Source organism: Anomaloglossus baeobatrachus, chromosome 1 (genome assembly GCF_048569485.1).
Source record: "Anomaloglossus baeobatrachus isolate aAnoBae1 chromosome 1, aAnoBae1.hap1, whole genome shotgun sequence".
In the NCBI taxonomy this organism is placed as follows: domain Eukaryota; kingdom Metazoa; phylum Chordata; class Amphibia; order Anura; family Aromobatidae; genus Anomaloglossus; species Anomaloglossus baeobatrachus.
The window spans coordinates 542615142-542640650 of NC_134353.1; the positions used below are offsets into that span (position 1 = coordinate 542615142).

Genomic DNA, 25509 nt, shown 5'->3' on the forward strand with positions numbered 1-25509 from the left:
TAGCCTTTATGGAAGTGTGGCCCCAAAAAAGCCTTTACTTATAGCCAAAAATTGGAAGGCTCATTTTGAGTTTGGCAAAAAAAACACATTGGAGATTCCACAAATGTGTAGAGGAAGGTCCTGTAGTCTGATGAGACAAAATATTTACTTTTTGGCCACCAACGTAAATGCTATGTTTTGTGCCAAACCTATTCAGCTCATCAATCTAAGAACACCATTTCACAATTAAACATGGTGATGGTGGCATAATGCTGTGGGGATTTTTTTCGGCAGCAATTAGAGGAAAAATGGTCAAAGTAGAGATGAAGATGAATGGTGCAAAATACAGGGATTTTCTTGAGCAAAACCTGTTTCAGTCTGTCAGTGATTTGAAACTGGGACGGAGGTCTGCCTACCTGCAAGACAATGACCCAAAGCATACTGCTAAAGCAATACTCAAATGGTTTAAGGGGAAATGTGTAAATGTTTTGGAGTGGCCTAGTCCAGCCCAGACATTAATCCAATTGAGAATCTGTGGTCCGACTTGAAGATTGTGGTTCACCAGAGGAAATCATATAACTTGAAGGAGCTGCAACGCTTATGAGGAATTGACAAAATCCCATTGGCAAGATGTGGAAATCTTATAGAGACTTATCGAAAGCAACTTATAGCTGTAATTGCTGTAAAAGGAGCATAAGGGGGTGAATAGGTATGCACACTGAAGTTTTCAATCATTTTGTCCTATTTGTTTTTTGTACCAAAATAGAATGAAAAACAAAAGTTCACAGTTGTAAGCATGTTCTTTACATGAACTGATGCAAACCCTCCAAAAAACAGTAAAATTCCAGGTTGTGAGGTAGCAAAACACGAAAAATGCCAAGGAGGTGAATACATTTGCAATGCACTGTACATCCTGTTACCACCTCCAATGGGCAATCAATAGCTACTCCATGCTCTTATTGTAGTCAGATGTATTTACAACCCAACCTCTGTAACCTACAACCTAAATTCAGCAAATCAACCCAGACACCTCATTATCTCTATTTTTTAAATGCCAACCATCTCCGACATTCTCCAAAATTATCTAATAATCGTCTTTACCATGTGCAATATAAATATTCCTTCTCAACTTTCCAAACTTCTTTGTGTCCTGCCGCTTCTCTGTTATCTCTTTCTCATATTTCATTCCATGTTTCTTAAGATATTACGTATTACTATTAACATAACATTGTTTTATGAGTTACCAGAAGGTTTGTCTTATAAACTCGGCCGATCAGTGACATTTTATATAAGTAGAAGATTTGACTTACAACAGTGACTGGGACAATAAGTAATGTGATCATTGTTAAACTAGATTTGTCTCATTTTAAAATACCCACAAGAATGTTGACAATATTAAATTAGAGCTTGATAAAGCCTGAAGACATATACATAAAGTGAAAGAAATACTAAAAGTTTGTGAAGCAAGCATTAAACACTTTAAATTTCATTAGACGTATAGACCTATTGTTTAAACCCTTAAGAATCTGTACATTCTTGTGCTTGTTTCCCCTTCTTCCGAGAGCTATAACTTTTTTTTTTTTTTTTTTTCAATGAAATAGTAGTATGAAGTCTATTTTTTGCAGGGCAAGGGGTAATTTTAAATAATATTATTAATTTTACAATATAATGTAGTTAAGTTAAGGTGACTTACGTTTTTGCATTTCTACATACAACACATTATAAATTAACAGGTTATTTCATGTTACTAATCAAAACTGATCTATCTTTGATTAGAACAGTATTACAATATTATATGACACCACATTGAAATTGCCTTAGGTTTCAGTTTGTGCCAGATTTCCCTTTTATAATACCTTTGTATATTTTATTGTCCATTATGGCAGGGTCAACCATATGTGAAAGAAAGATGCATCAATGATCCTTTCCATATTGTTTCTGAAGTTAAGGAAGCATCTAGATTTTTTGTAAGTTAAAGTTTTAAATTAGATTAATGTGCTGAAAGGCTCCTGGGATTTTATTTGAGCTTTTAGCAAAACATTTTATGTTTGCTTAGCATTTGGACTAATGATTTCATTTGGTCTCTTTAACCCCTCACCAACATGCGCCGCACATTGACCTCCTCCACTAACCTGTTATTGCTACTAGCAGCAGCATTTAATGCAATTGTGTGGGCGCCAATGAGTTGCTATAGCAGCCAGAAGAGGTCTATTGAAAACCTCTGTGCCTTCAATTACTGAGCTCCCTTAAAACCCTGCCTCTATCTGTGCTTCAAAGGAGACAGTGCTTTTTTATATATAAATCACTATGAGACTGTAGGATAGTAAAGGTCAGGGGGTTCCTATGCTGTCCCTCATGTTAGGAGTCCCTAAGCTATCCCTAACCTCAGGTTTACTCCTTATGGTGGAGATGCCTGAGTCTTGTGTCTGCCTATGCTCCTGACCAGAACTAATTTGATTAAACCCACTCACCCACCAGGGAAGGAAAGGACAGGAGTGAGGGAAAACCAAAAGTCTGACATACTGCATGCTCAAAGGAACAAACACTGAGAGACTCAGGAGAAAAACAAGAGCAAGAAGGTAGCAACAAAAAGTGACAATGGTTAACTCCGCAACCACACACAGCAACAAGTACAACAAACAACCACCAATTAGTCTGGATCACAGCACCTCACCAGACCAGTTTAGATAAACTATAGCTGGCATAGAAGGAAGGATCTAGTCAGCATATGTAGGAGGAAAGCAGATGTAATTGGCTTCCCCACAACATAGGATGAAAGGATACTAACAAGCAGACCAGCAGTGATTAACTCTTGCTAGTCTGGCTATGAACTATAAAACTCGATGCCCAAGGCTGCCTGCGCTGATCACAGACATCAGAGAAGTTACCAGGCAGAGAGTCAGAATCTGTAGTCGGAACAGACACCGATGTCGCCATGACAGTTGGAAATGTTTGCAAAAACCTCCATGTGACAATATACAGAATTAATGGGAAATTACTGTATATAACACAAGTGATCAGATGATAGCAGGTTCAAATCCTCTAATAAAAAAAGTGAAGAGTAAAAAAAAAGGTTTAAAAATGTGAAAACATTTCTTCCATTATATATGAAAAGACATCTGCCGTTAAAAAATAGATTAAAAATACACATATGAGAAATTGTCGAGCCAAGAAAAGTCAGACCTATCAAAATATAACAATAATTACCCAATTGGTGAACTCCGTAAACAGACAAAAATTAAAACTCCAAAACTGCATTTTTTCTGGGCTCGCAATACTTTAAAAAAATTTTGTAAGAAGGAATCAAAATGTGATATCACTCCCTAATTGGTTTTAATAAAAAACCTGTATCGGTCCACAACATAAATAAAGTCTAAAATGAAAATGTTATGGGTCTTGAAAAATAGGACACAATCAAAAAAATATTAGTTTTCAAATTTCTTTTGATTTTGATTTTTTTTATCTCTAAAATAATTTTACAAAAAATGAGAACTGACATAGTTGCAACCAATGACAGTTGTAAATTTTAAGAAAGCATTTGAGTGTCTTAGAAGCTTTAGATTTAATTTGATAAGTGGACTAATAATAACCAAACAAATATAAAATAGAGAATGCAGACCCCTCATGAAAACTTTGAAGGTAATCAATTCATCTGAGCATTTGTTTTCACCTCCAGATACTTCTGTACTATCCAAAAGGTTAACATTCTCTCCATGTACTCGTTAACATATTTTACGCAATAAAAAATTTAAATATCTTTGCAGTATTGGTGATCTCAGAAAGATGGTTTTATGATGAAGAAACAAGAAAACAAGTCCAAACAGTAAAAGAGCATCAATCCTTAAAATATGGGAAGAGCTGGCATATGAGTATACATCTGACCCTTCAGGTAAGATTCCTCCATGGATTTGTTGCAAACATACCAAGTTTCCCACCTTATCAACTTGTCCTGTTGAGAATGTTTTTGTGAAATCAGTTTCCAATGAATTTCAAGAAAATTGTAGCTCTATCCATGACAATTTGGCATACCAATAAAGATGCAGTCCTTTCTTTCTCTTCTTTCTCCTTTCTCTCTTTCTCTCTCTTCCTTCTCTCTTTCTCTTCTTTCTCTCTCTCCTTTCTTTCTCTTCTTTCTCTTCTTTCTCCTCTTTCTCTTCTCTCTGTTCTTTCTCTCTTTCTCTCTCTCTTCTTTCTCTCTCTCCCTTCTCTCTCTCCTTTCTTTCTCTTTCTCCTTTCTTTCTTTCTCTCTCTTTCTCTCTCTCTTTCTCTCTCTCTCTTTTCTCTCTCTCCTATCTCTCTTCTTTCTCACCTTTCTCTCTCTCCTTTCTTTCTCTCCTTTCTCTCCTTTTTTTCTCTTCTCTCTTCTTTCTCTCTCTCTCTCTCTCTTTCTCTCTCTCTCTCCTTTCTTTCTCTCCTTTCTCTCTCTCCTTTCTTTCTCTCCTTTCTCTCTCCTTACTTTCTCTTCTTTCTCTTCTTTCTCCTCTTTGTCTTCCCTCTCTTCTTTCTCTTTCTCTCTCTCTCTCTTCCTTCTCTCTTTCTCTTCTTTCTCCTCTTTCGCTTCTTTCTCTCTCTTCTTTCTCTTTCTCTCTCTTCTTTCTCTCTCTCTTCTTTCTCTCTTTCTCTCTCTCTTCTTTCTCTCTTTCTCTCTCACTCTTTCTCTTTCTCTCTTCTTTCGCTCTGTCTCTTCTTTCTCTCTCTCTTCTTTCTCTCTTTCTCTCTCTCTTTCTCTCTCTTCTTTCTCTCTCTCCTTCTCAGACCTGGCGATGATCAGCTGAAGCGGTCACCTGACGGAATCAGCTGACACTATAAGTCGAGCAGTGAGGCCGGCTTTTTACCGCCCGGCTGGCTAAACTATCAGCTGATGCTGTCGGACAGGAGTCTGCACTGAAGTGTGTAGTTTGTTTTGTTTTTTTGCACTGATGTATCAGCTGATTGTATAAAAGCCATTTATACAATCAGCTGCTTTGTCATGTGATTCAGGCCCTTGAACCTGACACATCATCTGATCGCTTTGCCTTCCAGCAAATCGATCAGATGATATTGGATCTGGATTGAATGGCGCGGTACCCTTGACCCAGGATTACAGCGGAGGAGGGTTCTTTATTTCAATAAAGATGGAGTCACTAATTGTGTTGTGTTTTATTTATAATAAAAATATTTTTCTGTGTGTTGTCGTTCTTTTTATCGGTACTAGAAATTCATGGTGGCCATGTCTAATATTGGCATGCCACAATGAATTTAGGGCTTAGGGCCAGTTGATAATATACAGCTATCCCTAACCCCATTATTACCCAGAAAGCCACCGTCACCAGGGCTGTTGGAGAGTTGGATACAGCGCTAGATGATGACACTTCTATGAAAGCGCCATTTTCTGGGGCGGCTGCAGACTGCAATTCAAAGCACTGGGCCCAGAAAGCTCAGGCCAACCTGTGCTGTGGATTCCAATCCCCAGCTGCCTATTTGTACCTGGCTGGACACAAAAATATGGGGAAGTCCACGTCACTTGTTTTTTTAATTATTTCATGAAATTCATGAAATAATAAAAAAAAGGGCTTCCCTATATTTTTGTTTCCAGCCGGGTACAAATAGGCAGCCGGGGGTTGGGGGCAGCCCATAGCTGCCTGCTGTACCTGGCTAGCATACAAAAATATGGCTAAGTCCACGTCATTTGGTTTTGAATTATTTCATGAAATTCATGAAATAATTAATAAAAAAAAGGGCTTCCCTATATTTTTGTTTCCAGCCGGGTACAAATAGGCAGCTGGGGGTTGGGGGCAGCCCGTAGCTGCCTGCTGTACCTGGCTAGCATACAAAAATATGGCGAAGCCCAAATAATTTTTTGGGGGGGCAAAAAGTCCTGCATACAGTCCTGGATGGAGTATGCTGAGCCTTGTAGTTCTGGAGCTGCTGTCTGTCTGTATGGAGGAGAGCAGACAGCAGCTGCAGAAGGGCAAGGATCAGCATGCTCCATTCACTAGTGTATGCAGGAGAGCAGACAGCAGCTGCAGAACTACAAGGTTCAGCATACTCCATCCAAGACTGTATGCAGGAGTATTTTGCCCACTAAAAAAATGACGTGGGCTTCGCCATGTTTTTGTTTCCTAGCCAGGTACAGCAGGCAGGTACGGGTTCCCCCCAAGCCCGAGCTGCCTATTTGTACCCAGCTGGGAACTAAAAATATAGGGAAGCCCGTTTTTTTTAATTATTTCATGAATTTCATGAAATCATTAAAAAACAAATGACGTGGGCTTCACCATATTTTTGTGTCCAGCCAGGTACAACTAGGCAGCTGGGGATTGGAATCTGCAGCACAGGTTAGCCTGAGGCTTCTGGGCACCTCTGCTGCAAATTGCAATCCGCAGCCGTCCCAGAAAATGGCGCTTTTATAGAAGCGCCATCATCTGGCGCTGTATCCAACTCTTCCAACAGCCTTGTTGATGGTGGCTTGTTGGGTAATAATGGGTTAATACTGGCTTTGTTTTACTAGCTAGTATTACACCAGAGATTCTTAATGTCAGGCAAGTTTGACCCGGCCATTAAGAATCTCCAATAAAGGGTTAAAAAAAGACACCACACAGAGAAAAAATACTTTAATAGAAATAAATACACAAACACACTTAGAGACTCCATGTTCAGTTCTCCCTCTTATCCCTCCATGATCCGGCTCTTCTGTCTTCTTTCTCCTTCAACACATGCAGCTCTGCTACATCAGCAGCGCTGCTTGGGGGAAGACGCTGTTCCCCGTGCAGTGTTTTTACCCCGTGGGTGAGAAGGAGCTGCTGCCTGTAAGCGGTGACGTCACCACTGACAGGCGCATTGCTATAGCAACGGTGATCTCCGTTATTGACCGGCTGTGGCAGCCGGTTTATAACGGAACGGGGAAGCAGACCGGGAACCCGACTGTGTGCCAGAGTATGTCGCCGATACACGGGGATGCACAAACGATCACCGCGTACTGAAGAGATGCACTGACAGGTCCTACATGACGCGTCTCTAGCCAATGAGATAACAGACACGCGACTGGTCACATGGCTATTTTGACGTCATGGAAGGTCCTGTCAGTGCTGGTTACCGGGAGGACGCAGAGATCATCGGAAGGAATAGCAACATGAGACAGAGTGCAGGACGGATTGCGGGGACCGGTAAGTGTTATGGCAATGTTTATTAACTGTATGTGTACATTTATAATGTGTTTTTATGTGTTTGTGATTGCCTCCCACTGTTTTCAATGGGGTTCGAGAGGTTCGTCGAATGGCTCGTCGAACGTGGCACCGTTCGACGAACCGAACTCGAACTCCAGGGGGGTGGCTCATCTCTACTTGCAACTGACAGTCACAGCAATTTACAATTGAAGCGGCTCACCAATGCTCCTGATTGCTACCCCAAGAATCCAAAATATTTATTTTGAACAAAAATATTGTTCAAATCAAAGAACCATGACTAAATACAACATCTAGGAATAATGGAATAAGCCTATGTTTCCATTTTTTGGGTTCTGCCATCCATGCTGCAGCTTAAGCTCCACTCTTGGCTGCTACTGCTTGCTCCACCTTATTGCTACATTGCATATGAGGCGTGGAGTGAGAAGGCCATAGTGATTTTGCAGCGCAGACAGGTGAGTCAACACTTTCAGCAGAAGCTCTGACATATGTCGATGATTTTGGAGGAAGCTCTGCATCACCAAATTCAGCACATGCACCGGGGAAGAGATGTGTGTCAAGCCGCCCATAGCTGCAACAAAATGTTGTTACTTGGGCTCAAAAACTGACAAAGACTCACCTGCGGCATGATGTTTTGCTGCGTTATGCAAAGCTGTGTAATGCAACAACAAGCTCTCATCATTTGGAGATGTATTGCAATTTAGATTTACACATTTGAATGCCAAAGACCTGGCTCCCCACTGTCAATAAGTCCTTTTTAAAAAGAAACACAGGCTATACACCCTGGTGCTAAGTGGCTATTTTATTGGAATAAAGTAAAGCCAGAGACCCAGCTCCCCAATGTCAAGTCCATTTTTAAAAAAAAAAACACGGGCGCACACCCTGGTGCTAAGTGGCAACAGCTATTTTTTCGAAAAAAAGTAAGGCCACAGACTTGGCTCCACACTGCTGTTTTTGCAGCACTACATAATTGAACACAGCATGTGGTTTCATAGCTCTATACACAGCAAAGCATACTGTAATACTCTTTTTTATTTATTTAGCAACGCTAAATTTTGAGGTGTATTAAAACTTAAAATTTACATATATTAAAACTACAGACCTAGCTGCACACTGTCAACAGGTTCATTTTAAAAAAAAAAAAAAACAAAAAAAAAAAAACAGGCCACACACCCTGTTGCTAAGTCGCGACAGCTATTTTTTTTTTTAATAAAGTAAGTGTAATGCCTGCCTGGATCCACAGACTTAGACGGGCTGTAATGGACAGGCTAGAGGGAAACCACTTCACCAAGCAGGACCCCAGACCCTGAAACCCTTTCACCCCTATACAGGGATTTGGAATTACACAGGGCCCCGGTGATCACTACCTGTGGAAGGCTGCAGTCTGAGAGAGTAGTAGTCAGGCAGGGTCAAACCAGGAATTGCAGAACAGGGACAGAATCGGCAGGCAAGGACGTAATCAGAAAATGTAGCAGAGGTCAAATCCGGATTGGGTACATAAACAGCAGGCAGGAGAGGTAGTCAGGAAACAAGCAGGAAACAAGTCAGAACACCAGAATCACAAAACAAAACAGGGTGGAACAGGAACCAGAATATCAGAACTATCACTATCAGTGGTCAGCAGAGAGGAGGGGAAATAAAAAGGGTGTGGTGTCTTCAGCCATTGGCTGTAGCTGAACGATGGTAACTTCAGCTGGAAGACACATGCCACCTATAGTCAGCCAGTGGTACTGCAGATCCCAAGGAAACCCAGCCCGGTGGATGAGTGGAGCATGCGCCCACCGGCGCCGCTGGCATCGACTCCTCTCCCGTCACCAGCACCATCCACGGCAGGAACACGGAGTTGCCTGGCGATCGGAGTAGAAGTGGCTGGAGCAGACTAGGGTGGTGATGTACCAGTAAGGTCATAGACTCAGCTCCACACTGTCAAGTCCATTTTTTTAAAAAACAAAGGCCACCCACCCAGGTGCTAAGTGGCAACAGCTACTGTATTTTTCGGATTAGAAGACGCACTTTTCCTCCCAAAAATTTGTGAGGAAAATGAGGGGTGCTTCTTAAAATCCGAATATAGCCTACCGGTAGGGCTGTCTGTGCGGACGTCCTGGTGCGTGTGGGCTTCCGGGTGCGTGCGGGCTTCCAGGTGCGTGCGGGCGTCCGGGTGCCTGTGGATGAGTGTGTGCGTGCGTGCGGCCGGGTGCCTTTGGCTGCGTGCCAGCTGCCTCTCTGTCCCGGCGGCCAGCTTCTTCTTTGTGTGGCTGGGCGGACGGGCGGGCGGCCTGCGGCGGCTGTGCGGCGGGTGTCCTAGTGTGTCCGCGGTCCAGTTTCAAATGATGGCGCCGGGTTTCAGCGTGTGCGCAGATGAAACTCTCATCTAAGAGCTCCATCTGGGCACGCGCCACTCCGCTAATCAGCGCATGCGCAGATAGAGCCCTTGGATGAGAGCTCCATCTGTGCATGCGCCGCTCCAGGTGCCATCACTTGAATCGGGACCACGGACACAGTTGGACACACCGCACCGGCCTGCTCCACCACTGAGCCGTCACCGCTGCCACCACTGAGCTGTCACCGCCGCTGCTACCTTCTGAGCCGTCACCGCCGCTGCTACCACTAAGCCATCACCGCCGCTGCTACCACTGAGCCATCACCGCCACTGCCACCACTGAGCCGTCACCGCCGCTTCCACCACTGAGCTGTCACCGCCACTGCCACCACTGAGCTGTCACCGCCAGTGTTACCACTGAGCCGCCACTGCAGCTGTCCCTACTGACCCGCTGCTGTCACCACTGACCGCCACTGACAGCACAACCTCTGCCTCCTCTGACCCCGCTTCACTACCACTGCTGCCCCCCTCTGGTAAGACAACACCACCAGAGTATAAGACGGCCCCCATTTTTTTTTTACCTTTTTTTCCTTTAAATTTGGGGTGTGTCTTATAATCCGGTTCGTTTTTTAAAACGAACAATATGGTATTTATCTGGAACAAAGTAAGGCCACAGACCAGACTGGACACTGGCAACAGGTACACTTTTGTGGCCAGATCCTGGTGCATATTGCCTCTAGATTCAAATTTAAAAAGCAAAAAAAATACATAAACAGACCCAGATACACAAGGGGAAGGTTTTAGGGATTTTTTTGTAAAAATGTTGTCATTTTTTTTCAGTTTTACTTTTGTTTAACACCTACTTATTTAAACCTGGAATCTAACATAAAGAGAAAAAAGGAACCCAGAGGAGGACAAAGTGGAATGGGTTTAGGTGAACATGGTGGTGTCGGGGGAAGAGGCGGCGGAGGAAAGGAGGAGGCGGAGGCAGCAAACAATTTTTTTATTGAATTATTAATGCAAATTTTTTAGGGCTTACATTTACTGTATTTTTTGAATCTACAAAACACTGGCCATGGGAAATAGACTAAACCAATGTCTTGTGATCTAGTTGTCTACTGAGCCAAAAGTATAGACAATTCTAATGTAATCCATGACTAATTAATTTTAATGAAAGAGAGCTTGTCCACATTAGCTTAGGACAGGTGGATGCACCTGTTTGTGATGATCCCCCTGCCATGCTTGACACATGTTCAGACTTCCAGGGGATGGTGTTGATATAGTGGCTGATGCTGGTGGTGGAGATGCTGGTGCTGTGACTGCCATATCACATGCTTGCAGGGAGGAAGGTGGCCCGGGTGATCGTGAGCGGATGCAAGATACCAACACTGCATCTGAAGAGGCCAACCTCGCAAGCAGTAGAGGGAGCAGGTGGTGCCAGAGTTCTTTCCTGATTTCTCAGGAAAGTACTCCACTGCACCTCGTGCTTCTAAGTCAGATGATGCATAATGCAAGTGGGGCTCAGGTTGAGAAGAGTTTTCCCATGCTTCAAGCTTCTATAACAATCTTGCAAACTCACTTGTCATCAGCATATTCTTGGAGGAAATGCCATGCCAGGGAGCTCTTTTGACCTGGCTTTATTGGGAGGTTTTCACTGGTGCGATGGGCGGTAGTAACCGACTTACTGGTTATGGCCCATCCACATGGATTTTTCCGCCTGCTCCCTCATTTGCTGTGCTGCTGTTTGTCTGCCTGAACAGCTTTTCTTCATCGGAACTTTGCATGTCACTATCATGGCCTTCGCTGCAGATGGGGTAATGCACCTCATCATCAGCCCTCGCATTATCTTCCACCCACTCCTCAGCCCTGACCTCCCTGCCAGTCTGCACACTGACAAAAGCCTCAGCAGTTGGCAACTGGGTTTCATCATCCTCTGATCTGCAGTGCAGTGATCAGCAGACCGTGTACACCAGCCCTCCCACAGGCTTATCCTCTAACACAACAAGTGGTTGAACATCAGTGCATTCAGTCTCTTCCACCTCTGTTGCGAGCCAGAAGTGTCATCAAAAGCATGAGTCACTGCTGATTTGAGGTTCCACTGCTTTTCTGATTTTGAATGGGTTGAGGTGCAAGGAAGATGAAAATGAAACTTAGGAGATGACTCTGAGCTTTCAGGTGTGGACCGAGAGAAGACAATGCAAAGGAACTGGATGAACTAATAGCCATATAATCTAAAACTGTCTCAACATGTTATTGCCTGACTATTTGTAAAGCAGTATTCGAGCTGAAGAAATGACAAAAGACCAGCCTGCGGCCTGCGTGCAAAGGTAGGCGTTTAAGTTTGGAGCAAAGCAAACACAGATCTACAAAGTCCGCAGTCTGAAGCAGCTACAACACCAGCAGTACCACCATGGCCATGTCCCATATTATATGTTCTCCTCATTCTTTGACACACATACAAGTTAGGAATTATAAGATGGCCAGTATAGAGAGAGTGATTATGCCAAAGCTTGTAAGCTAATGTGTTGGAGCGCTATGATAAGCTATGTGATGCAATGCAATATAAGGTTGCAGATATATTCACACAGTAAGAGACACTGTACACAGTCTGTTTTTTGCTAGATTGTCCTAACAGATTACACAACCTATAAGCTACTGTTTTGAACTGTTACACAAAGCAGCATGAGGCAGCACTATATTGGATTTTAATTTATCAACAATCAGAAACGGTTCTGCACTACCTTGCCATGCCTTCTTACGGTCCAGGGAGGAGTGAGCTCGTCGGGTCTGTACACTGTATGGGTCATAGGTGCACATGGAAAAAGTGAAGACTTGCAAACATCTATAGGGATAGGAAACCACGGCACATCCAATGAGTATCCCAAAGTGCTTTATTCAATCAGACAGTGCATTAAAACAGCAGGCGAAGAGTCGGGTAATCTTCGCCCACTGTTTTAATGCGCTGTCCGAATTGAATAAAGTACTTTTGGATACTCGTTGGATTTGCCGTGGTTTCCTATCCCTATGGATGTGTGGATTTTAATTTACATGCACCTGTCACTTTCCCTCATTCCTACAGCATCCTATCTTTACAATGTATTTTTTTTTTGGACAGTATGCACCTCTCATTGTCTCTCACTCCAACAGCATACTCTCCCTCTTCTAGTCAATGCAAAATGGCAGCGCGGCTCATGATTCAGCTTTTTTACAGGCCGATTCCCGGGATGTGTCGGTCAATCACAGCCATGCCAAAACCTGGAACTTAATGAAACCCTTAACATCGATCATTTCTCAGTTAATTGCTGTTTCTTATATACAGTGGGAACGGAAATTATTCAGACCCCTTTAAATTTTTCACTCTTTGTTTCATTGCAGCCATTTAGTAAATTCAAAAAAGTTCATTTTTTCTCATTAATGTACACTCTGCACCGCATCTTGACAGAAAAAAAACAGAAATGTAAAAATGTTTGCAAATTTATTAAACAAGAAAAACTGAAATATCACATGGTCATAAGTATTCAGACCCTTTACTCAGTATTGAGTAGAAGCACCCTTTTGAGCTAGTACAGCCATGAGTCTCCTTGGGAATGATGCAACTGGATTTGGGGATCCTCTGCCATTCTTCCTTGCAGATCCTCTCCAGTTCTGTCAGGTTGGAATGTTGGTGGACAGCAATTTTTAGGTCTCTCCAAAGATGCTCAATTTGGTTTAGGTCACTGCTCGCTCTGGGTGGCCAGTCAGCAATGGTCACAAAGATGTTCTAAAGTCACTCCTTTGTTATTTTAGCTGTGTGGATAATGTCATTGTCTTGTTGGAAGGTGAACCTTCAGCCAAGTCTGATGTCCTGGGCATTCTGGAAGAGGTTTTCTTCCAGGATATCTTTGTACTTGGCCGCATTCATCTTTCCTTCAATTGCAACCAGTCGTCCCATCCCTGCAGCTGAAAAACACCCCCATTGTATGATGCTGTCACCACCATGTTTCACTGTTGGGATTGTATTGGGCAGGTGATGAGCAGTGCCTGGTATTCTCCACACACACACTGCTTAGAATTATCACCAAAACGTTCTATCTTCATCTCATCAGACCAGAGAATCTTATTTCTCATAGTCTGGGAGTCATCATGTGTGTTTTTGCAACCTCTATGCGAGCTTTAATATGTCTTGCACTGAGGAGAGGCTTCTGTTGGGCCACTCTGCCATAAAAGCCGTACTGCTTCTCTGGGTCTCAGCCACAGTGATCTTGGGATTCTTCTTTACCTCTCTCACCAAGGATCTTCTCCCATGATTGCTCAGTTTTGGCTGGATGGCCAGGTCTAAGAAGAGTTCTGGTGGTCCCAAACATCTTCCATTTAAGGATTATGGAGGCCACTGTGCTCTTAGAACTTGAGAACTAGAGAAATTCTTTTGTAACCTTGGACAGATCTTTGCCTTGCCACAATTCTGTCTGACCTCATGAGTCTCATTTGGTCTGACATGCACTGTGACAGGTGTGTGTCTTTCCAAATCAAATCCTATCAGTTTATTTAAACACAGCTGGACTCCAATAAGGAGTAGAACCATCTCAAAGAGGATCACAAGGAAATGGACAGCATGTGACTTAAATATGAGTGTCTGAGCAAAGGGTCTGAATACTTATGACCATGTAATATTTCATTTTTTCTTCTTTAATAAATTTGCAAAAATGTCTACATTTCTGGGGGGTTTTCTGTCAAGATGGGGTGCAGAGTTTAACTTAGAAAAAAATATATACTTTTTTGAATTTTCCAAATGGCTGCAATGAAACAAAAAGTGAAAAATTTAAAGGGGTCTGAATACTTTCAGCATCCACTGTAGGTATTGTGAGGTTTCACCCTGCAACCTAGGGGTTCCACTCGCTTGCAACGATGCGAAGTAGCTTCAGCAACACAGGTACACAGTCTCTTTATAAAACTTTCAGCCGTTTATTTAAACCCTTGTCATGAACGGCAAACATTCAACATAACAGGCCTCTCCTGGCTTAAAAGAAAAACAGGTACTGCCACCCACCATGGGCTTCCAGTCCAATAGTCTCTATTAGAGGTCTGGAACCTGTACACACAGGCTCCTGCCAGCGAACACCACTTGCTGTGGTTTCTTCCAAGAACCCAGACTCCTGTCTGTCTCTCCTCCAGGAGAGGTTCGGCCCTGCAGCCACAGCCCTAGCCTAGCTGCACTCACTTCCAGTCTCAACCCAGACTGAATTCCAGACTCTGACAGTCTTCTAAATCAGACTGGACACACTCACAGGTGGAGGTCTGTGATTCTCCAGACCTGCACAGCACACTGGCATTTTTAAAGGGAACCTGACCCCTATATGCAGAATCAAGCCTTTGTGGAACTACAAGTCCCATTGCAACCTCTTCAGTTTAATATCGCAGGGACCTTCTCCACTGCGATACATAGCAACCATTTACCACATTGGTGGTCACTAGCTCACAGTATTTAATAAAAACATTTTGCCTTAAGTGGCTATAATTTTATAGTTTTATGTCTCATGTCTGTCTGACCAGCTTTTTTATTTTTTTTTACATTTTTGGCTCTTTTTGAGAATTTTATCTTTTTCAAATTTGAGGACATGCCAATATTTTGTATGTTAATTAATAATATTTCTGCACTTTATGGGCTTCCAACATGTATTTTAACTTTAAGACTCCTTTATTGTATATGAAATGTATTTGATTTTTTATTGTATGCTAATGCTATTATATTTATATACTTACCTTGCCCAAAATTATTTTTCCACCTTTTGGGTCACTTTTTATGTGACTTCATCTGATGGATTCATCATATATATATATATATATATATATATATAGGAGCTGCACATGCAACCAATCAAATGTGGGCAGATTATGTCACTAGCCACGTCATACTGGAGGCAGTGACACAAGTTCCACATGACCACGGGATAATGCACATGATCTGGAGGCAGTCACATGACCCAGTCTGGACCAGTATTGAGATGCAGCAGATGACATAAGCCTCCAGCCCAACATATTTATATACATATCTATATATACATATATATATTTAAAGAAATTACTTTCCAGCACATACACCACCATGATAAACCCAATTACACCACAATTTATATCAGTAACATGGTGTGTGACATAGTAGGACCATGGAAAAATCGCCAGTCAACAACATACACAAGAAAAGAAGCGATCAGACTTCCAGTACCAATAATAAATATTTATTGTGAGCATTACATAAGGCACAGTGACAAGCATACAACAGGGTGCTCAATCCGGTGAAACCATAGATGGATGGTTGGGAAGGAAGGAAAAGATGGTAAAAAGCCCCCAATCCGTATCACAGTGGTTACTCAGAACCTAATATGGTAATTATATACTCCAGGAGTGCTCAATAGACAAATCTCCATATCACATTGGTTACTGTGAACCTAATATGCCGATTAGAACTCCAGGAGTATACCATGCTCAAACCTCCCATGTGAGACATTACCACAATTAAACCCAATGGTAGTATAGAGTGTTGCAATAACTTACCAGGGAAGATCTCACAGGTAACACCGGATGGCACCCCCACCCGACGAACGTCCGTTTCGGCGGATGCCTACGTCAGGGGTGGTGTCATGCCAGAAATTGTGCGTGTGTTAAAAAGGGCCCACAAACCAATCAATTGCGCGATCTGTCTCTGTGACGCAGGCGAGCCCAGAGCAGCTGATCATCCACTTCCGCCGCCGCGTCAAGGGCTGAGCTCCGCCCACCAGACCAAGGAGGTCACATGATCGGACAGGTAGAGCCGCCCCTGGAGACACGGCCGAGGAAGGGAGGAACATGACAGCGCCGGGCGCGCATGCGTCAGAGTACTCACAGCGATATTTAGTGAATCAAGCATGTGAACAGCAGGCAATGTATACGCAGGACAATTGTATCCAATAATAATAATAAGCGCAACATAAGAGTATTGATCTAGGCCTAGAACAATATTAGTGACAACTGTCACTAATGTCACAACCTCTTAAAATCGATGTTAATAATACATTATATCACAATACATAGAGATAACAATAGTAAAACGCTGTGTAGTCCATATGACAAGGATTTCATGTCGATGGAAGAGATGGAAGTAACATATCATATCGGCCATAAATTGGAATTCCAAGAAGATAAATTCCAGGTCGGGCAAAACTAAAATAATAACGAAAATGGAAAAAGTTAAAAACACGTAAAAAAAGACATGACATAGAAAGTGATCATAAAAAGGCAGAGAAACCACTGTTTTCATTCAAACCCATAGGTTGTAGGGTTTTTAAAAGCCAGATCCACTTGGCCTCAAGGCGCGCCAAATTAGTACCAACTCTCCCTCCTCTAATGTTAGTCTCAATGGAGTCAATGCCGCGAAATCTCAAAAGAGTCCCATCAGACTGATGATGTAACTTAAAATGTTTGGGCAACGTTTTGAGACTGGAAATGTCCACTTCACTTATTGCGGAATTGATTCCATTGACATGTTCCCTAATCCGAATTTTAAATGGACGTGTGGTCAAACCAACGTATATTTTCTGGCAAGGGCAAACCGCATAATACACAACCGCAGTGGTGGTGCAAGTGATGGATTTTTTTATCTTAAAGGTTTTTGTCCCTGATGAATCGACAAAATGGTCGTGTCGGTCCATGTTAGCACAAGCCAGACATTGTCCACAAGGTCTGGAACCAGAAGGTCGTTTACTGACATCGAGAAAAGATGAAATAGATTCCTGAGTTTCATAGTGACTTGTGACTAAAAGATCACGTAAATTTTGAGATCTTCGGATAGAGATAAGTGGTCTATCAGGTAATATTTTTGACAGTACTGGGTCCGTCAACAAGATAGGCCATGCCTTCTCTAAACATTTTCTCATGTGAGAAAATCTAGAATGGTATGTAGTCACAAACCTGAGTGGTTCCGGACCCACGGATTTCTTAGGGGTGTATAGGAGGGTATCCCTGGACGCATGTTTTGCTCTATTGTAGGCACGTTTGATAGAACGCCTACTATATCCACGTTCCAAAAACCTGTTTTTTAGTTCCTGTGCACGATGATTAAAGTCAGAATCAACCGAACAAATTCTTCGCAAACGAAGGAACTGTCCGGTCGGAACCGAGTCAATCATATATCGGGATGAGCAGAAGAGGCATGGAGCAACGTATTGCATGATGTGGCCTTCTAAATATGTCTGTTTGTACAATATTTTGATCATCCCTCCGAACTGCAACATCCAAAAATCCAAAGAGTTAGCACTGAATTGATATGTGATCTTAATGTTCTTATCATTGATATTAAGTGTCCCCATAAACTCATTAATTGACCCTCAGAACCCCGCCAGATCAGGAAAATGTCGTCAATGTACCGTGTCCAAAGAAGGACACGGCCCATTGACGACTCCAGATCCGGCAGGGGGAGGTCCCTCTCCCACAGCCCCAGGAACAGGTTGGCATAGGGAGGGGGCATTTTCGTTATTATTTTAGTTTTGCACCGACTCTGGAATTTATCTTCTTGGAATTCCAATTTATGGCCGATATGATATGATACTTCCATCTCTTCCATCGACAGGAAATCCTTGTCATATGGACTACACAGCGTTTTACTATTGTTATCTCTATGTATTGTGATATAATGTATTATTAACATCGATTATAAGAGGTTGTGACATTAGTGACAGTTGTCACTAATATTGTTCTAGGCCTAGATCAATACTCTTATGTTGCGCTTATTATTATTATTGGATACAATTGTCCTGCGTATACATTGCCTGCTGTTCACATGCTTGATTCACTAAATATCGCTGTGAGTACTCTGACGCATGCGCGCCCGGCGCTGTCATGTTCCTCCCCCTTCCTCGTGCCGTGTCTCCAGGGGCGGCTCTACTGTCCGATCATGTGACCTCCTTGGTCTGGTGGCGGAGCTCAGCCCTTGACGCGGCGGCGGAAGTGGATGATCAGCTGCTCTCTGGGCTCGCCTGCGTCACAGAGACAGATCGCGCAATTGATTGGTTTGTGGGCCTCTTTTAACACACGCACAATTTCTGGCATGACACCACCCCTGACGTAGCATCCGCCGAAACGGACGTTCGTCGGGTGGGGGTGCCATCCGGTGTTACCTGTGAGATCTTCCCCTGGTAAGTTATTGCAACACTCTATACTACCATTGGGTTTAATTGTGGTAATGTCTCACATGGGAGGTTTGAGCATGGTATACTCCTGGAGTTCTAATCGGCATATTAGGTTCACAGTAACCAATGTGATATGGAGATTTGCTCTATTGAGCACTCCTGGAGTATATAATTACCATATAGGTCTGAGTAACCACTGTGATACGGATTGGGGGCTTTTTACCATCTTTTCCTTCCTTCCAACCATCCATCTATGGTTTCACCGGATGAGCACCCTGTTGTATGCTTGTCACTGTGCCTTATGTAATGCTCACAATAAATATTTATTATTGGTACTGGAAGTCTGATCGCATCTTTTCTTGTGTATGTTGTTGACTGGCGATTTTTACCATGGTCTACTATGTCACACACCATGTTACTGATATAAATTGTGGTGTAATTGGGTTTATCATGGTGGTGTATGTGCTGGAAAGTAATTTCTTTACTCTCATTGCTGTGTTCTGCACAGGTTTCTCCTTTCTAACGGACATGGACTACCGGGCCAAAGAACAAACTTGGCTTGGTCAAATTGAGCAGGTGTTTGGCACGGATGAATCAGGCATACTTATTGAAAGTGATCTGAGAATTGATGACATATTCAAAAATATGCAGCGTCTTTTAGTAAAACGCACACCAAACTATGGTGGAACAGGGCGTTCCTCAGTAAATATCTATCCAAAAACCTCGTACCCAGAGGTCTCAGAGTACGGGTCATTCCCACGTTTCCTGTTACAGATGAGGAATTTATGAACAAATGGGAAGAGGCATGTGACAAATGTTCTAAAATATTTCTGGAGCTACTTATGGAGTTAAATTCTAAAACGATTGCTGACTTAGACAAAGAATTAGACACCATACAGGCTAAATTTAGGTCTGATTGTCCTAGTGAAAAATTGTCCTCGTATGAGAGCCAATTGGAAAAAGTCTTAGATTCTGTGGTCAAGAAAATTCAACAAAACTCAGACAAGTAATTTGGCCGTGACCAACGTGATTACCAACAAAAACTGGTGTATTTTTGGAGGAAACCCACTATGGATAATTCTGCATCTATTACATCAGGGTCTTCTGTAAGTGATGTATCTGATTCCAATCTATCATCACTCTCCATGAGATCTGGTCGCCAAGTCCAAAGGGGGATGACATCCCCCTCTGTGAAAAATCGGAATTATAAACTGTTTGACCGTCCGCGTGGAAGCAATAACAAGGTAATTAATCTGAGCAACCATCAATTATCCTCAGCTGATCTTGCTCTGTTGGAAAGAGGTTTTACCTTTTCCCCGGCTGCTAGATTTGATGTATTTCAGCAGTGAAGGATCTCAATTTATTTGCTCGATCCATGATCTTTAGGAGGCACTTCTTTGATCCTAACATTGAAATCCTCTTCCCTACAGAGGAGGAACAAGCAGCATTACGCGAATTAGAAGAACTGGCGATTGAGCATAATTCCACGGAAGGAGGTAAGATCCCTCTGTCCATTCGTCCCAAATCCAAAAAGTTCCCTCCTCTTTCTACCTGCTCTTGTGTTGATCTATTTGTCAAAATAGTTAGCAGTGATTTTGAGAAGATTCCTACTTCCATTGCTAATGACAATTTGTCTAGAACTGAACGTGCAAGGTTGAGGGAGCTGCGGTCTCTGCCGGATATAGTGCTGAAGCCCGCAGATAAGGGAGGAAATGTGGTCGTTTGGCCGAGAGTGTTGTATGAGAGGGAAGCTTTCAAACAACTTAACAACAAACTGTGTTATAAGAAGATAACCTACAACCCTCTCATCACATTCTCGGCCCAGTTAAGAACGATTTTAGATTCTGCTGTATCTAATAATGTGATCACGAAAGACCTGGCTTCGGCACTGTTGGTGGCTGAGCCCGTAGCTCCCACCTTGTACTTATTACCAAAAGTTCATAAAAATTTACAATCACCCCCTGGAAGACCCATTGTCTCGGGTAGAGGGAGCTTTTTGGAAAACATTAACAAATGGATAGAATCGGTACTGCACCCTTTTGTGGAAGGATTGCCTTCTTTTATCAAAGATACAAGTGACTTCCTGAGGAGAATGGATGGACTCTTTATTGAGGATGATGCATTGATGGTTGCGGGTGATATTGAATCACTGTATACCAGTATTCGTCACGCCGACGGCCCTTTCAGCTGTACAATATTTTCTCCGGGGCTCCAACTTGTCCTCAGGGTTCACATCATTAGTCATGCAACTCTTGGAATTTTCATTGACCCATAATTATTTTGTGTTCAAGGGGTCCTTCTATCTGCAGCTCCAGGGAACAGCGATGGGGGCCTCCTTTGCCCCCTCCTATGCCAACCTGTTCCTGGGGCTGTGGGAGAGGGACCTCCCCCTGCCGGATCTGGAGTCGTCAATGGGCCGTGTCCTTCTTTGGACACGGTACATTGACGACATTTTCCTGATCTGGCGGGGTTCTGAGGGTCAATTAAATGAGTTTATGGGGACACTTAATATCAATGATAAGAACATTAAGATCACATATCAATTCAGTGCTAACTCTTTGGATTTTTTGGATGTTGCAGTTCGGAGGGATGATCAAAATATTGTACAAACAGACATATTTAGGAAGGCCACATCATGCAATACGTTGCTCCATGCCTCTTCTGCTCATCCCCGATATATGATTGACTCGGTTCCGACCGGACAGTTCCTTCGTTTGCGAAGAATTTGTTCGATTGATTCTGACTTTAATCATCGTGCACAGGAACTAAAAAACAGGTTTTTGGAACGTGGATATAGTAGGCGTTCTATCAAACGTGCCTACAATAGAGCAAAACATGCGTCCAGGGATACCCTCCTATACACCCCTAAGAAATCCGTGGGTCCGGAACCACTCAGGTTTGTGACTACATACCATTCTAGATTTTCTCACATGAGAAAATGTTTAGAGAAGGCATGGCCTATCTTGTTGACGGACCCAGTACTGTCAAAAATATTACCTGATAGACCACTTATCTCTATCCGAAGATCTCAAAATTTACGTGATCTTTTAGTCACAAAGTCACTATGAAACTCAGGAATCTATTTCATCTTTTCTCGATGTCAGTAAACGACCTTCTGGTTCCAGACCTTGTGGACAATGTCTGGCTTGTGCTAACATGGACCGACACGACCATTTTGTCGATTCATCAGGGACAAAAACCTTTAAGATAAAAAAATCCATCACTTGCACCACCACTGCGGTTGTGTATTATGCGGTTTGCCCTTGCCAGAAAATATACGTTGGTTTGACCACACGTCCATTTAAAATTCGGATTAGGGAACATGTCAATGGAATCAATTCCGCAATAAGTGAAGTGGACATTTCCAGTCTCAAAACGTTGCCCAAACATTTTAAGTTACATCATCAGTCTGATGGGACTCTTTTGAGATTTCGCGGCATTGACTCCATTGAGACTAACATTAGAGGAGGGAGAGTTGGTACTAATTTGGCGCGCCTTGAGGCCAAGTGGATCTGGCTTTTAAAAACCCTACAACCTATGGGTTTGAATGAAAACAGTGGTTTCTCTGCCTTTTTATGATCACTTTCTATGTCATGTCTTTTTTTACGTGTTTTTAACTTTTTCCATTTTCGTTATTATTTTAGTTTTGCCCGACCTGGAATTTATCTTCTTGGAATTCCAATTTATGGCCGATATGATATGTTACTTCCATCTCTTCCATCGACATGAAATCCTTGTCATATGGACTACACAGCGTTTTACTATTGTTATCTCTATGTATTGTGATATAATGTATTATTAACATCGATTTTAAGAGGTTGTGACATTAGTGACAGTTGTCACTAATATTGTTCTAGGCCTAGATCAATACTCTTATGTTGCGCTTATTATTATTATTGGATACAATTGTCCTGCGTATACATTGCCTGCTGTTCACATGCTTGATTCACTAAATATCGCTGTGAGTACTCTGACGCATGCGCGCCCCGGCGCTGTCATGTTCCTCCCTTCCTCGGCCGTGTCTCCAGGGGCGGCTCTACCTGTCCCGATCATGTGACCTCCTTGGTCTGGTGGGCGGAGCTCAGCCCTTGACGCGGCGGCGGAAGTGGATGATCAGCTGCTCTGGGCTCGCCTGCGTCACAGAGACAGATCGCGCAATTGATTGGTTTGTGGGCCCCTTTTTAACACACGCACAATTTCTGGCATGACACCACCCCTGACGTAGGCATCCGCCGAAACGGACGTTCGTCGGGTGGGGGTGCCATCCGGTGTTACCTGTGAGATCTTCCCTGGTAAGTTATTGCAACACTCTATACTACCATTGGGTTTAATTGTGGTAATGTCTCACATGGGAGGTTTGAGCATGGTATACTCCTGGAGTTCTAATCGGCATATTAGGTTCACAGTAACCAATGTGATATGGAGATTTGTCTATTGAGCACTCCTGGAGTATATAATTACCATATTAGGTTCTGAGTAACCACTGTGATACGGATTGGGGGCTTTTTACCATCTTTTCCTTCCTTCCCAACCATCCATCTATGGTTTCACCGGATTGAGCACCCTGTTGTATGCTTGTCACTGTGCCTTATGTAATGCTCACTAATAAATATTTATTATTGGTACTGGAAGTCTGATCGCTTCTTTTCTTGTGTATATATATATTTGCCTTATTCTGTCTGTCTGTCTTGCTCCAAAATGACGTTATTACAGTGACAACCGTCGCCACAGTGAGTGCGCTGAAGTGCCTGTGACCAATGGCTCAGCTAAGTTAACAGCACGAACTACAGCATGACAGGACGACGCGCCACACCTTTCCCCGCACCTAAACAGTGCCCCGACTCCCAGGTGACTGCTGCACCCTCGGGAGCCCACACCGGGAACCCAGCCGAGACATACCCCTGCGTTGCTGGGATCGTGCCGGGAGCCAGCGTTTGCTAGTAACCATGGTTTGAAGCGTGCTGTCCATGCTCGGCGACCATAAAACTTAACTGAACTGGAATTGTTTTGTAAACAGGAATGGTCAAATATACCTTCATCCAGGATCCAGGAACTCATTAAAAGCTACAGGAAGCGACTAGAGGCTGTTATTTTTGCAAAAGGAGGATCTACAAAATATTAATGTCACTTTTATTTTGAGGTGCCCATACTTTTGCACCGGTCAAATTTTGTTTAAATGCGGATTGCACATTTTCTGTTAGTACAATAAACCTCATTTCAATCCAGAAATATTACTGAGTCCATCAGTTATTAGATATATGAAACTGAAATAGCTGTTGCAAAAACCCAAATTGTCATAAAGAAAAAAGGTTAACATTATTAGGGGTGCCCAAACTTTTTCATATGACTGTATCTGCACTCCAAACTATCACATTTCTATGGTTGGTGCTACAGTTAGGTCCAGAAATATTTGGACAGTGACACAAGTTTTGTTATTTTAGCTGTTTACAAAAACATGTTCAGAAATACAATTATATATATATATATATATATATATATATATATATAATATATATATATATATATATATAATATGGGCTGAAAGTGCACACTCCCAGCTGCAATATGAGAGTTTTCATATCCAAATCGGAGAAAGGGTTTAGGAATCATAGCTCTGTAATGCATAGCCTCCTCTTTTTAAAGGGACCAAAAGTAATTGGACAAGGGACTCTAAGGGCTGCAATTAACTCTGAAGGCGTCTCCCTCGTTAACCTGTAATCAATGAAGTAGTTAAAAGGTCTGGGGTCGATTACAGGTGTGTGGTTTTGCATTTGGAAGCTGTTGCTGTGACCAGACAACATGCGGTCTAAGGAACTCTCAATTTAGGTGAAGCAGAACATCCTGAGGCTGAAAAAAAAAGAAAAAATCCATCAGAGAGATAGCAGACAGGTAGCAAAATCAACAGTCGGGTACATTCTGAGAAAAAAGGAATTGACTGGTGAGCTTGGGAACTCAAAAAGGCCTGGGCGTCCACAGATGACAACAGTGGTGGATGATCGCCGCATACTTTCTTTGGTGAAGAAGAACCCGTTCACAACATCAACTGAAGTCCAGAACACTCTCAGTGAAGTAGGTGTATCTGTCTCGAAGTCAACAGTAAATAGAAGACTCCATGAAAGTAAATACAAAGGGTTCACATCTAGATGCAAACCATTCATCAATTACAAAAAATAGACAGGCAGAGTTAAATTTGCTGAAAAACACCTCATGAAGCCAGCTCAGTTCTGGAAAAGTATTCTATGGACAGATGAGACAAAGATCAACCTGTACCAGAATGATGGGAAGAAAAAAGTTTGGAGAAGAAAGGGAACGGCACATGATCCAAGGCACACCACATCCTCTGTAAAACATGGTGGAGGCAACGTGATGGCATGGGCATGCATGGCTTTCAATGGCACTGGTCACTTGTGTTTATTGATGACATAACAGCAGACAAGAGTAGCCGGATGAATTCTGAAGTGTACCGGGATATACTTTCAACCCAGATTCAGCCAAATGCCGCAAAGTTGATCGGACGGCGCTTCATAGTACAGATGGACAATGACCCCAAGCATACAGCCAAAGCTACCCAGGAGTTCATGAGTGCAAAAAAGTGGAACATTCTGCAATGGCCAAGTCAATCACCAGATCTTAACCCAATTGAGCATGCATTTCACTTGCTCAAATCCAGACTTAAGACGGAAAGACCCACAAACAAGCAAGACCTGAAGGCTGCGGCTGTAAAGGCCTGGCAAAGCATTAAGAAGGAGGAAACCCAGCGTTTGGTGATGTCCATGGGTTCCAGACTTAAGGCAGTGATTGCCTCCAAAGGATTCACAACAAAATATTGAAAATAAAAATATTTTGTTTGGGTTTGGTTTATTTGTCCAATTACTTTTGACCTCCTAAAATGTGGAGTGTTTGTAAAGAA

At 42.7% G+C, this 25509-nt stretch overlaps 1 long non-coding RNA gene across 1 annotated transcript; it reads left to right on the top strand.

Annotated features, from left to right (window-relative positions):
* Positions 1-1859: 1859 nt before the first annotated feature.
* On the top strand, positions 1860-22482 carry LOC142296180 (uncharacterized). The gene is made up of 3 exons (XR_012751603.1): positions 1860-1946; positions 3744-3868; positions 22244-22482. It is a non-coding gene; the product is annotated as an uncharacterized LOC142296180 (long non-coding RNA).
* Positions 22483-25509: the final 3027 nt, after the last annotated feature.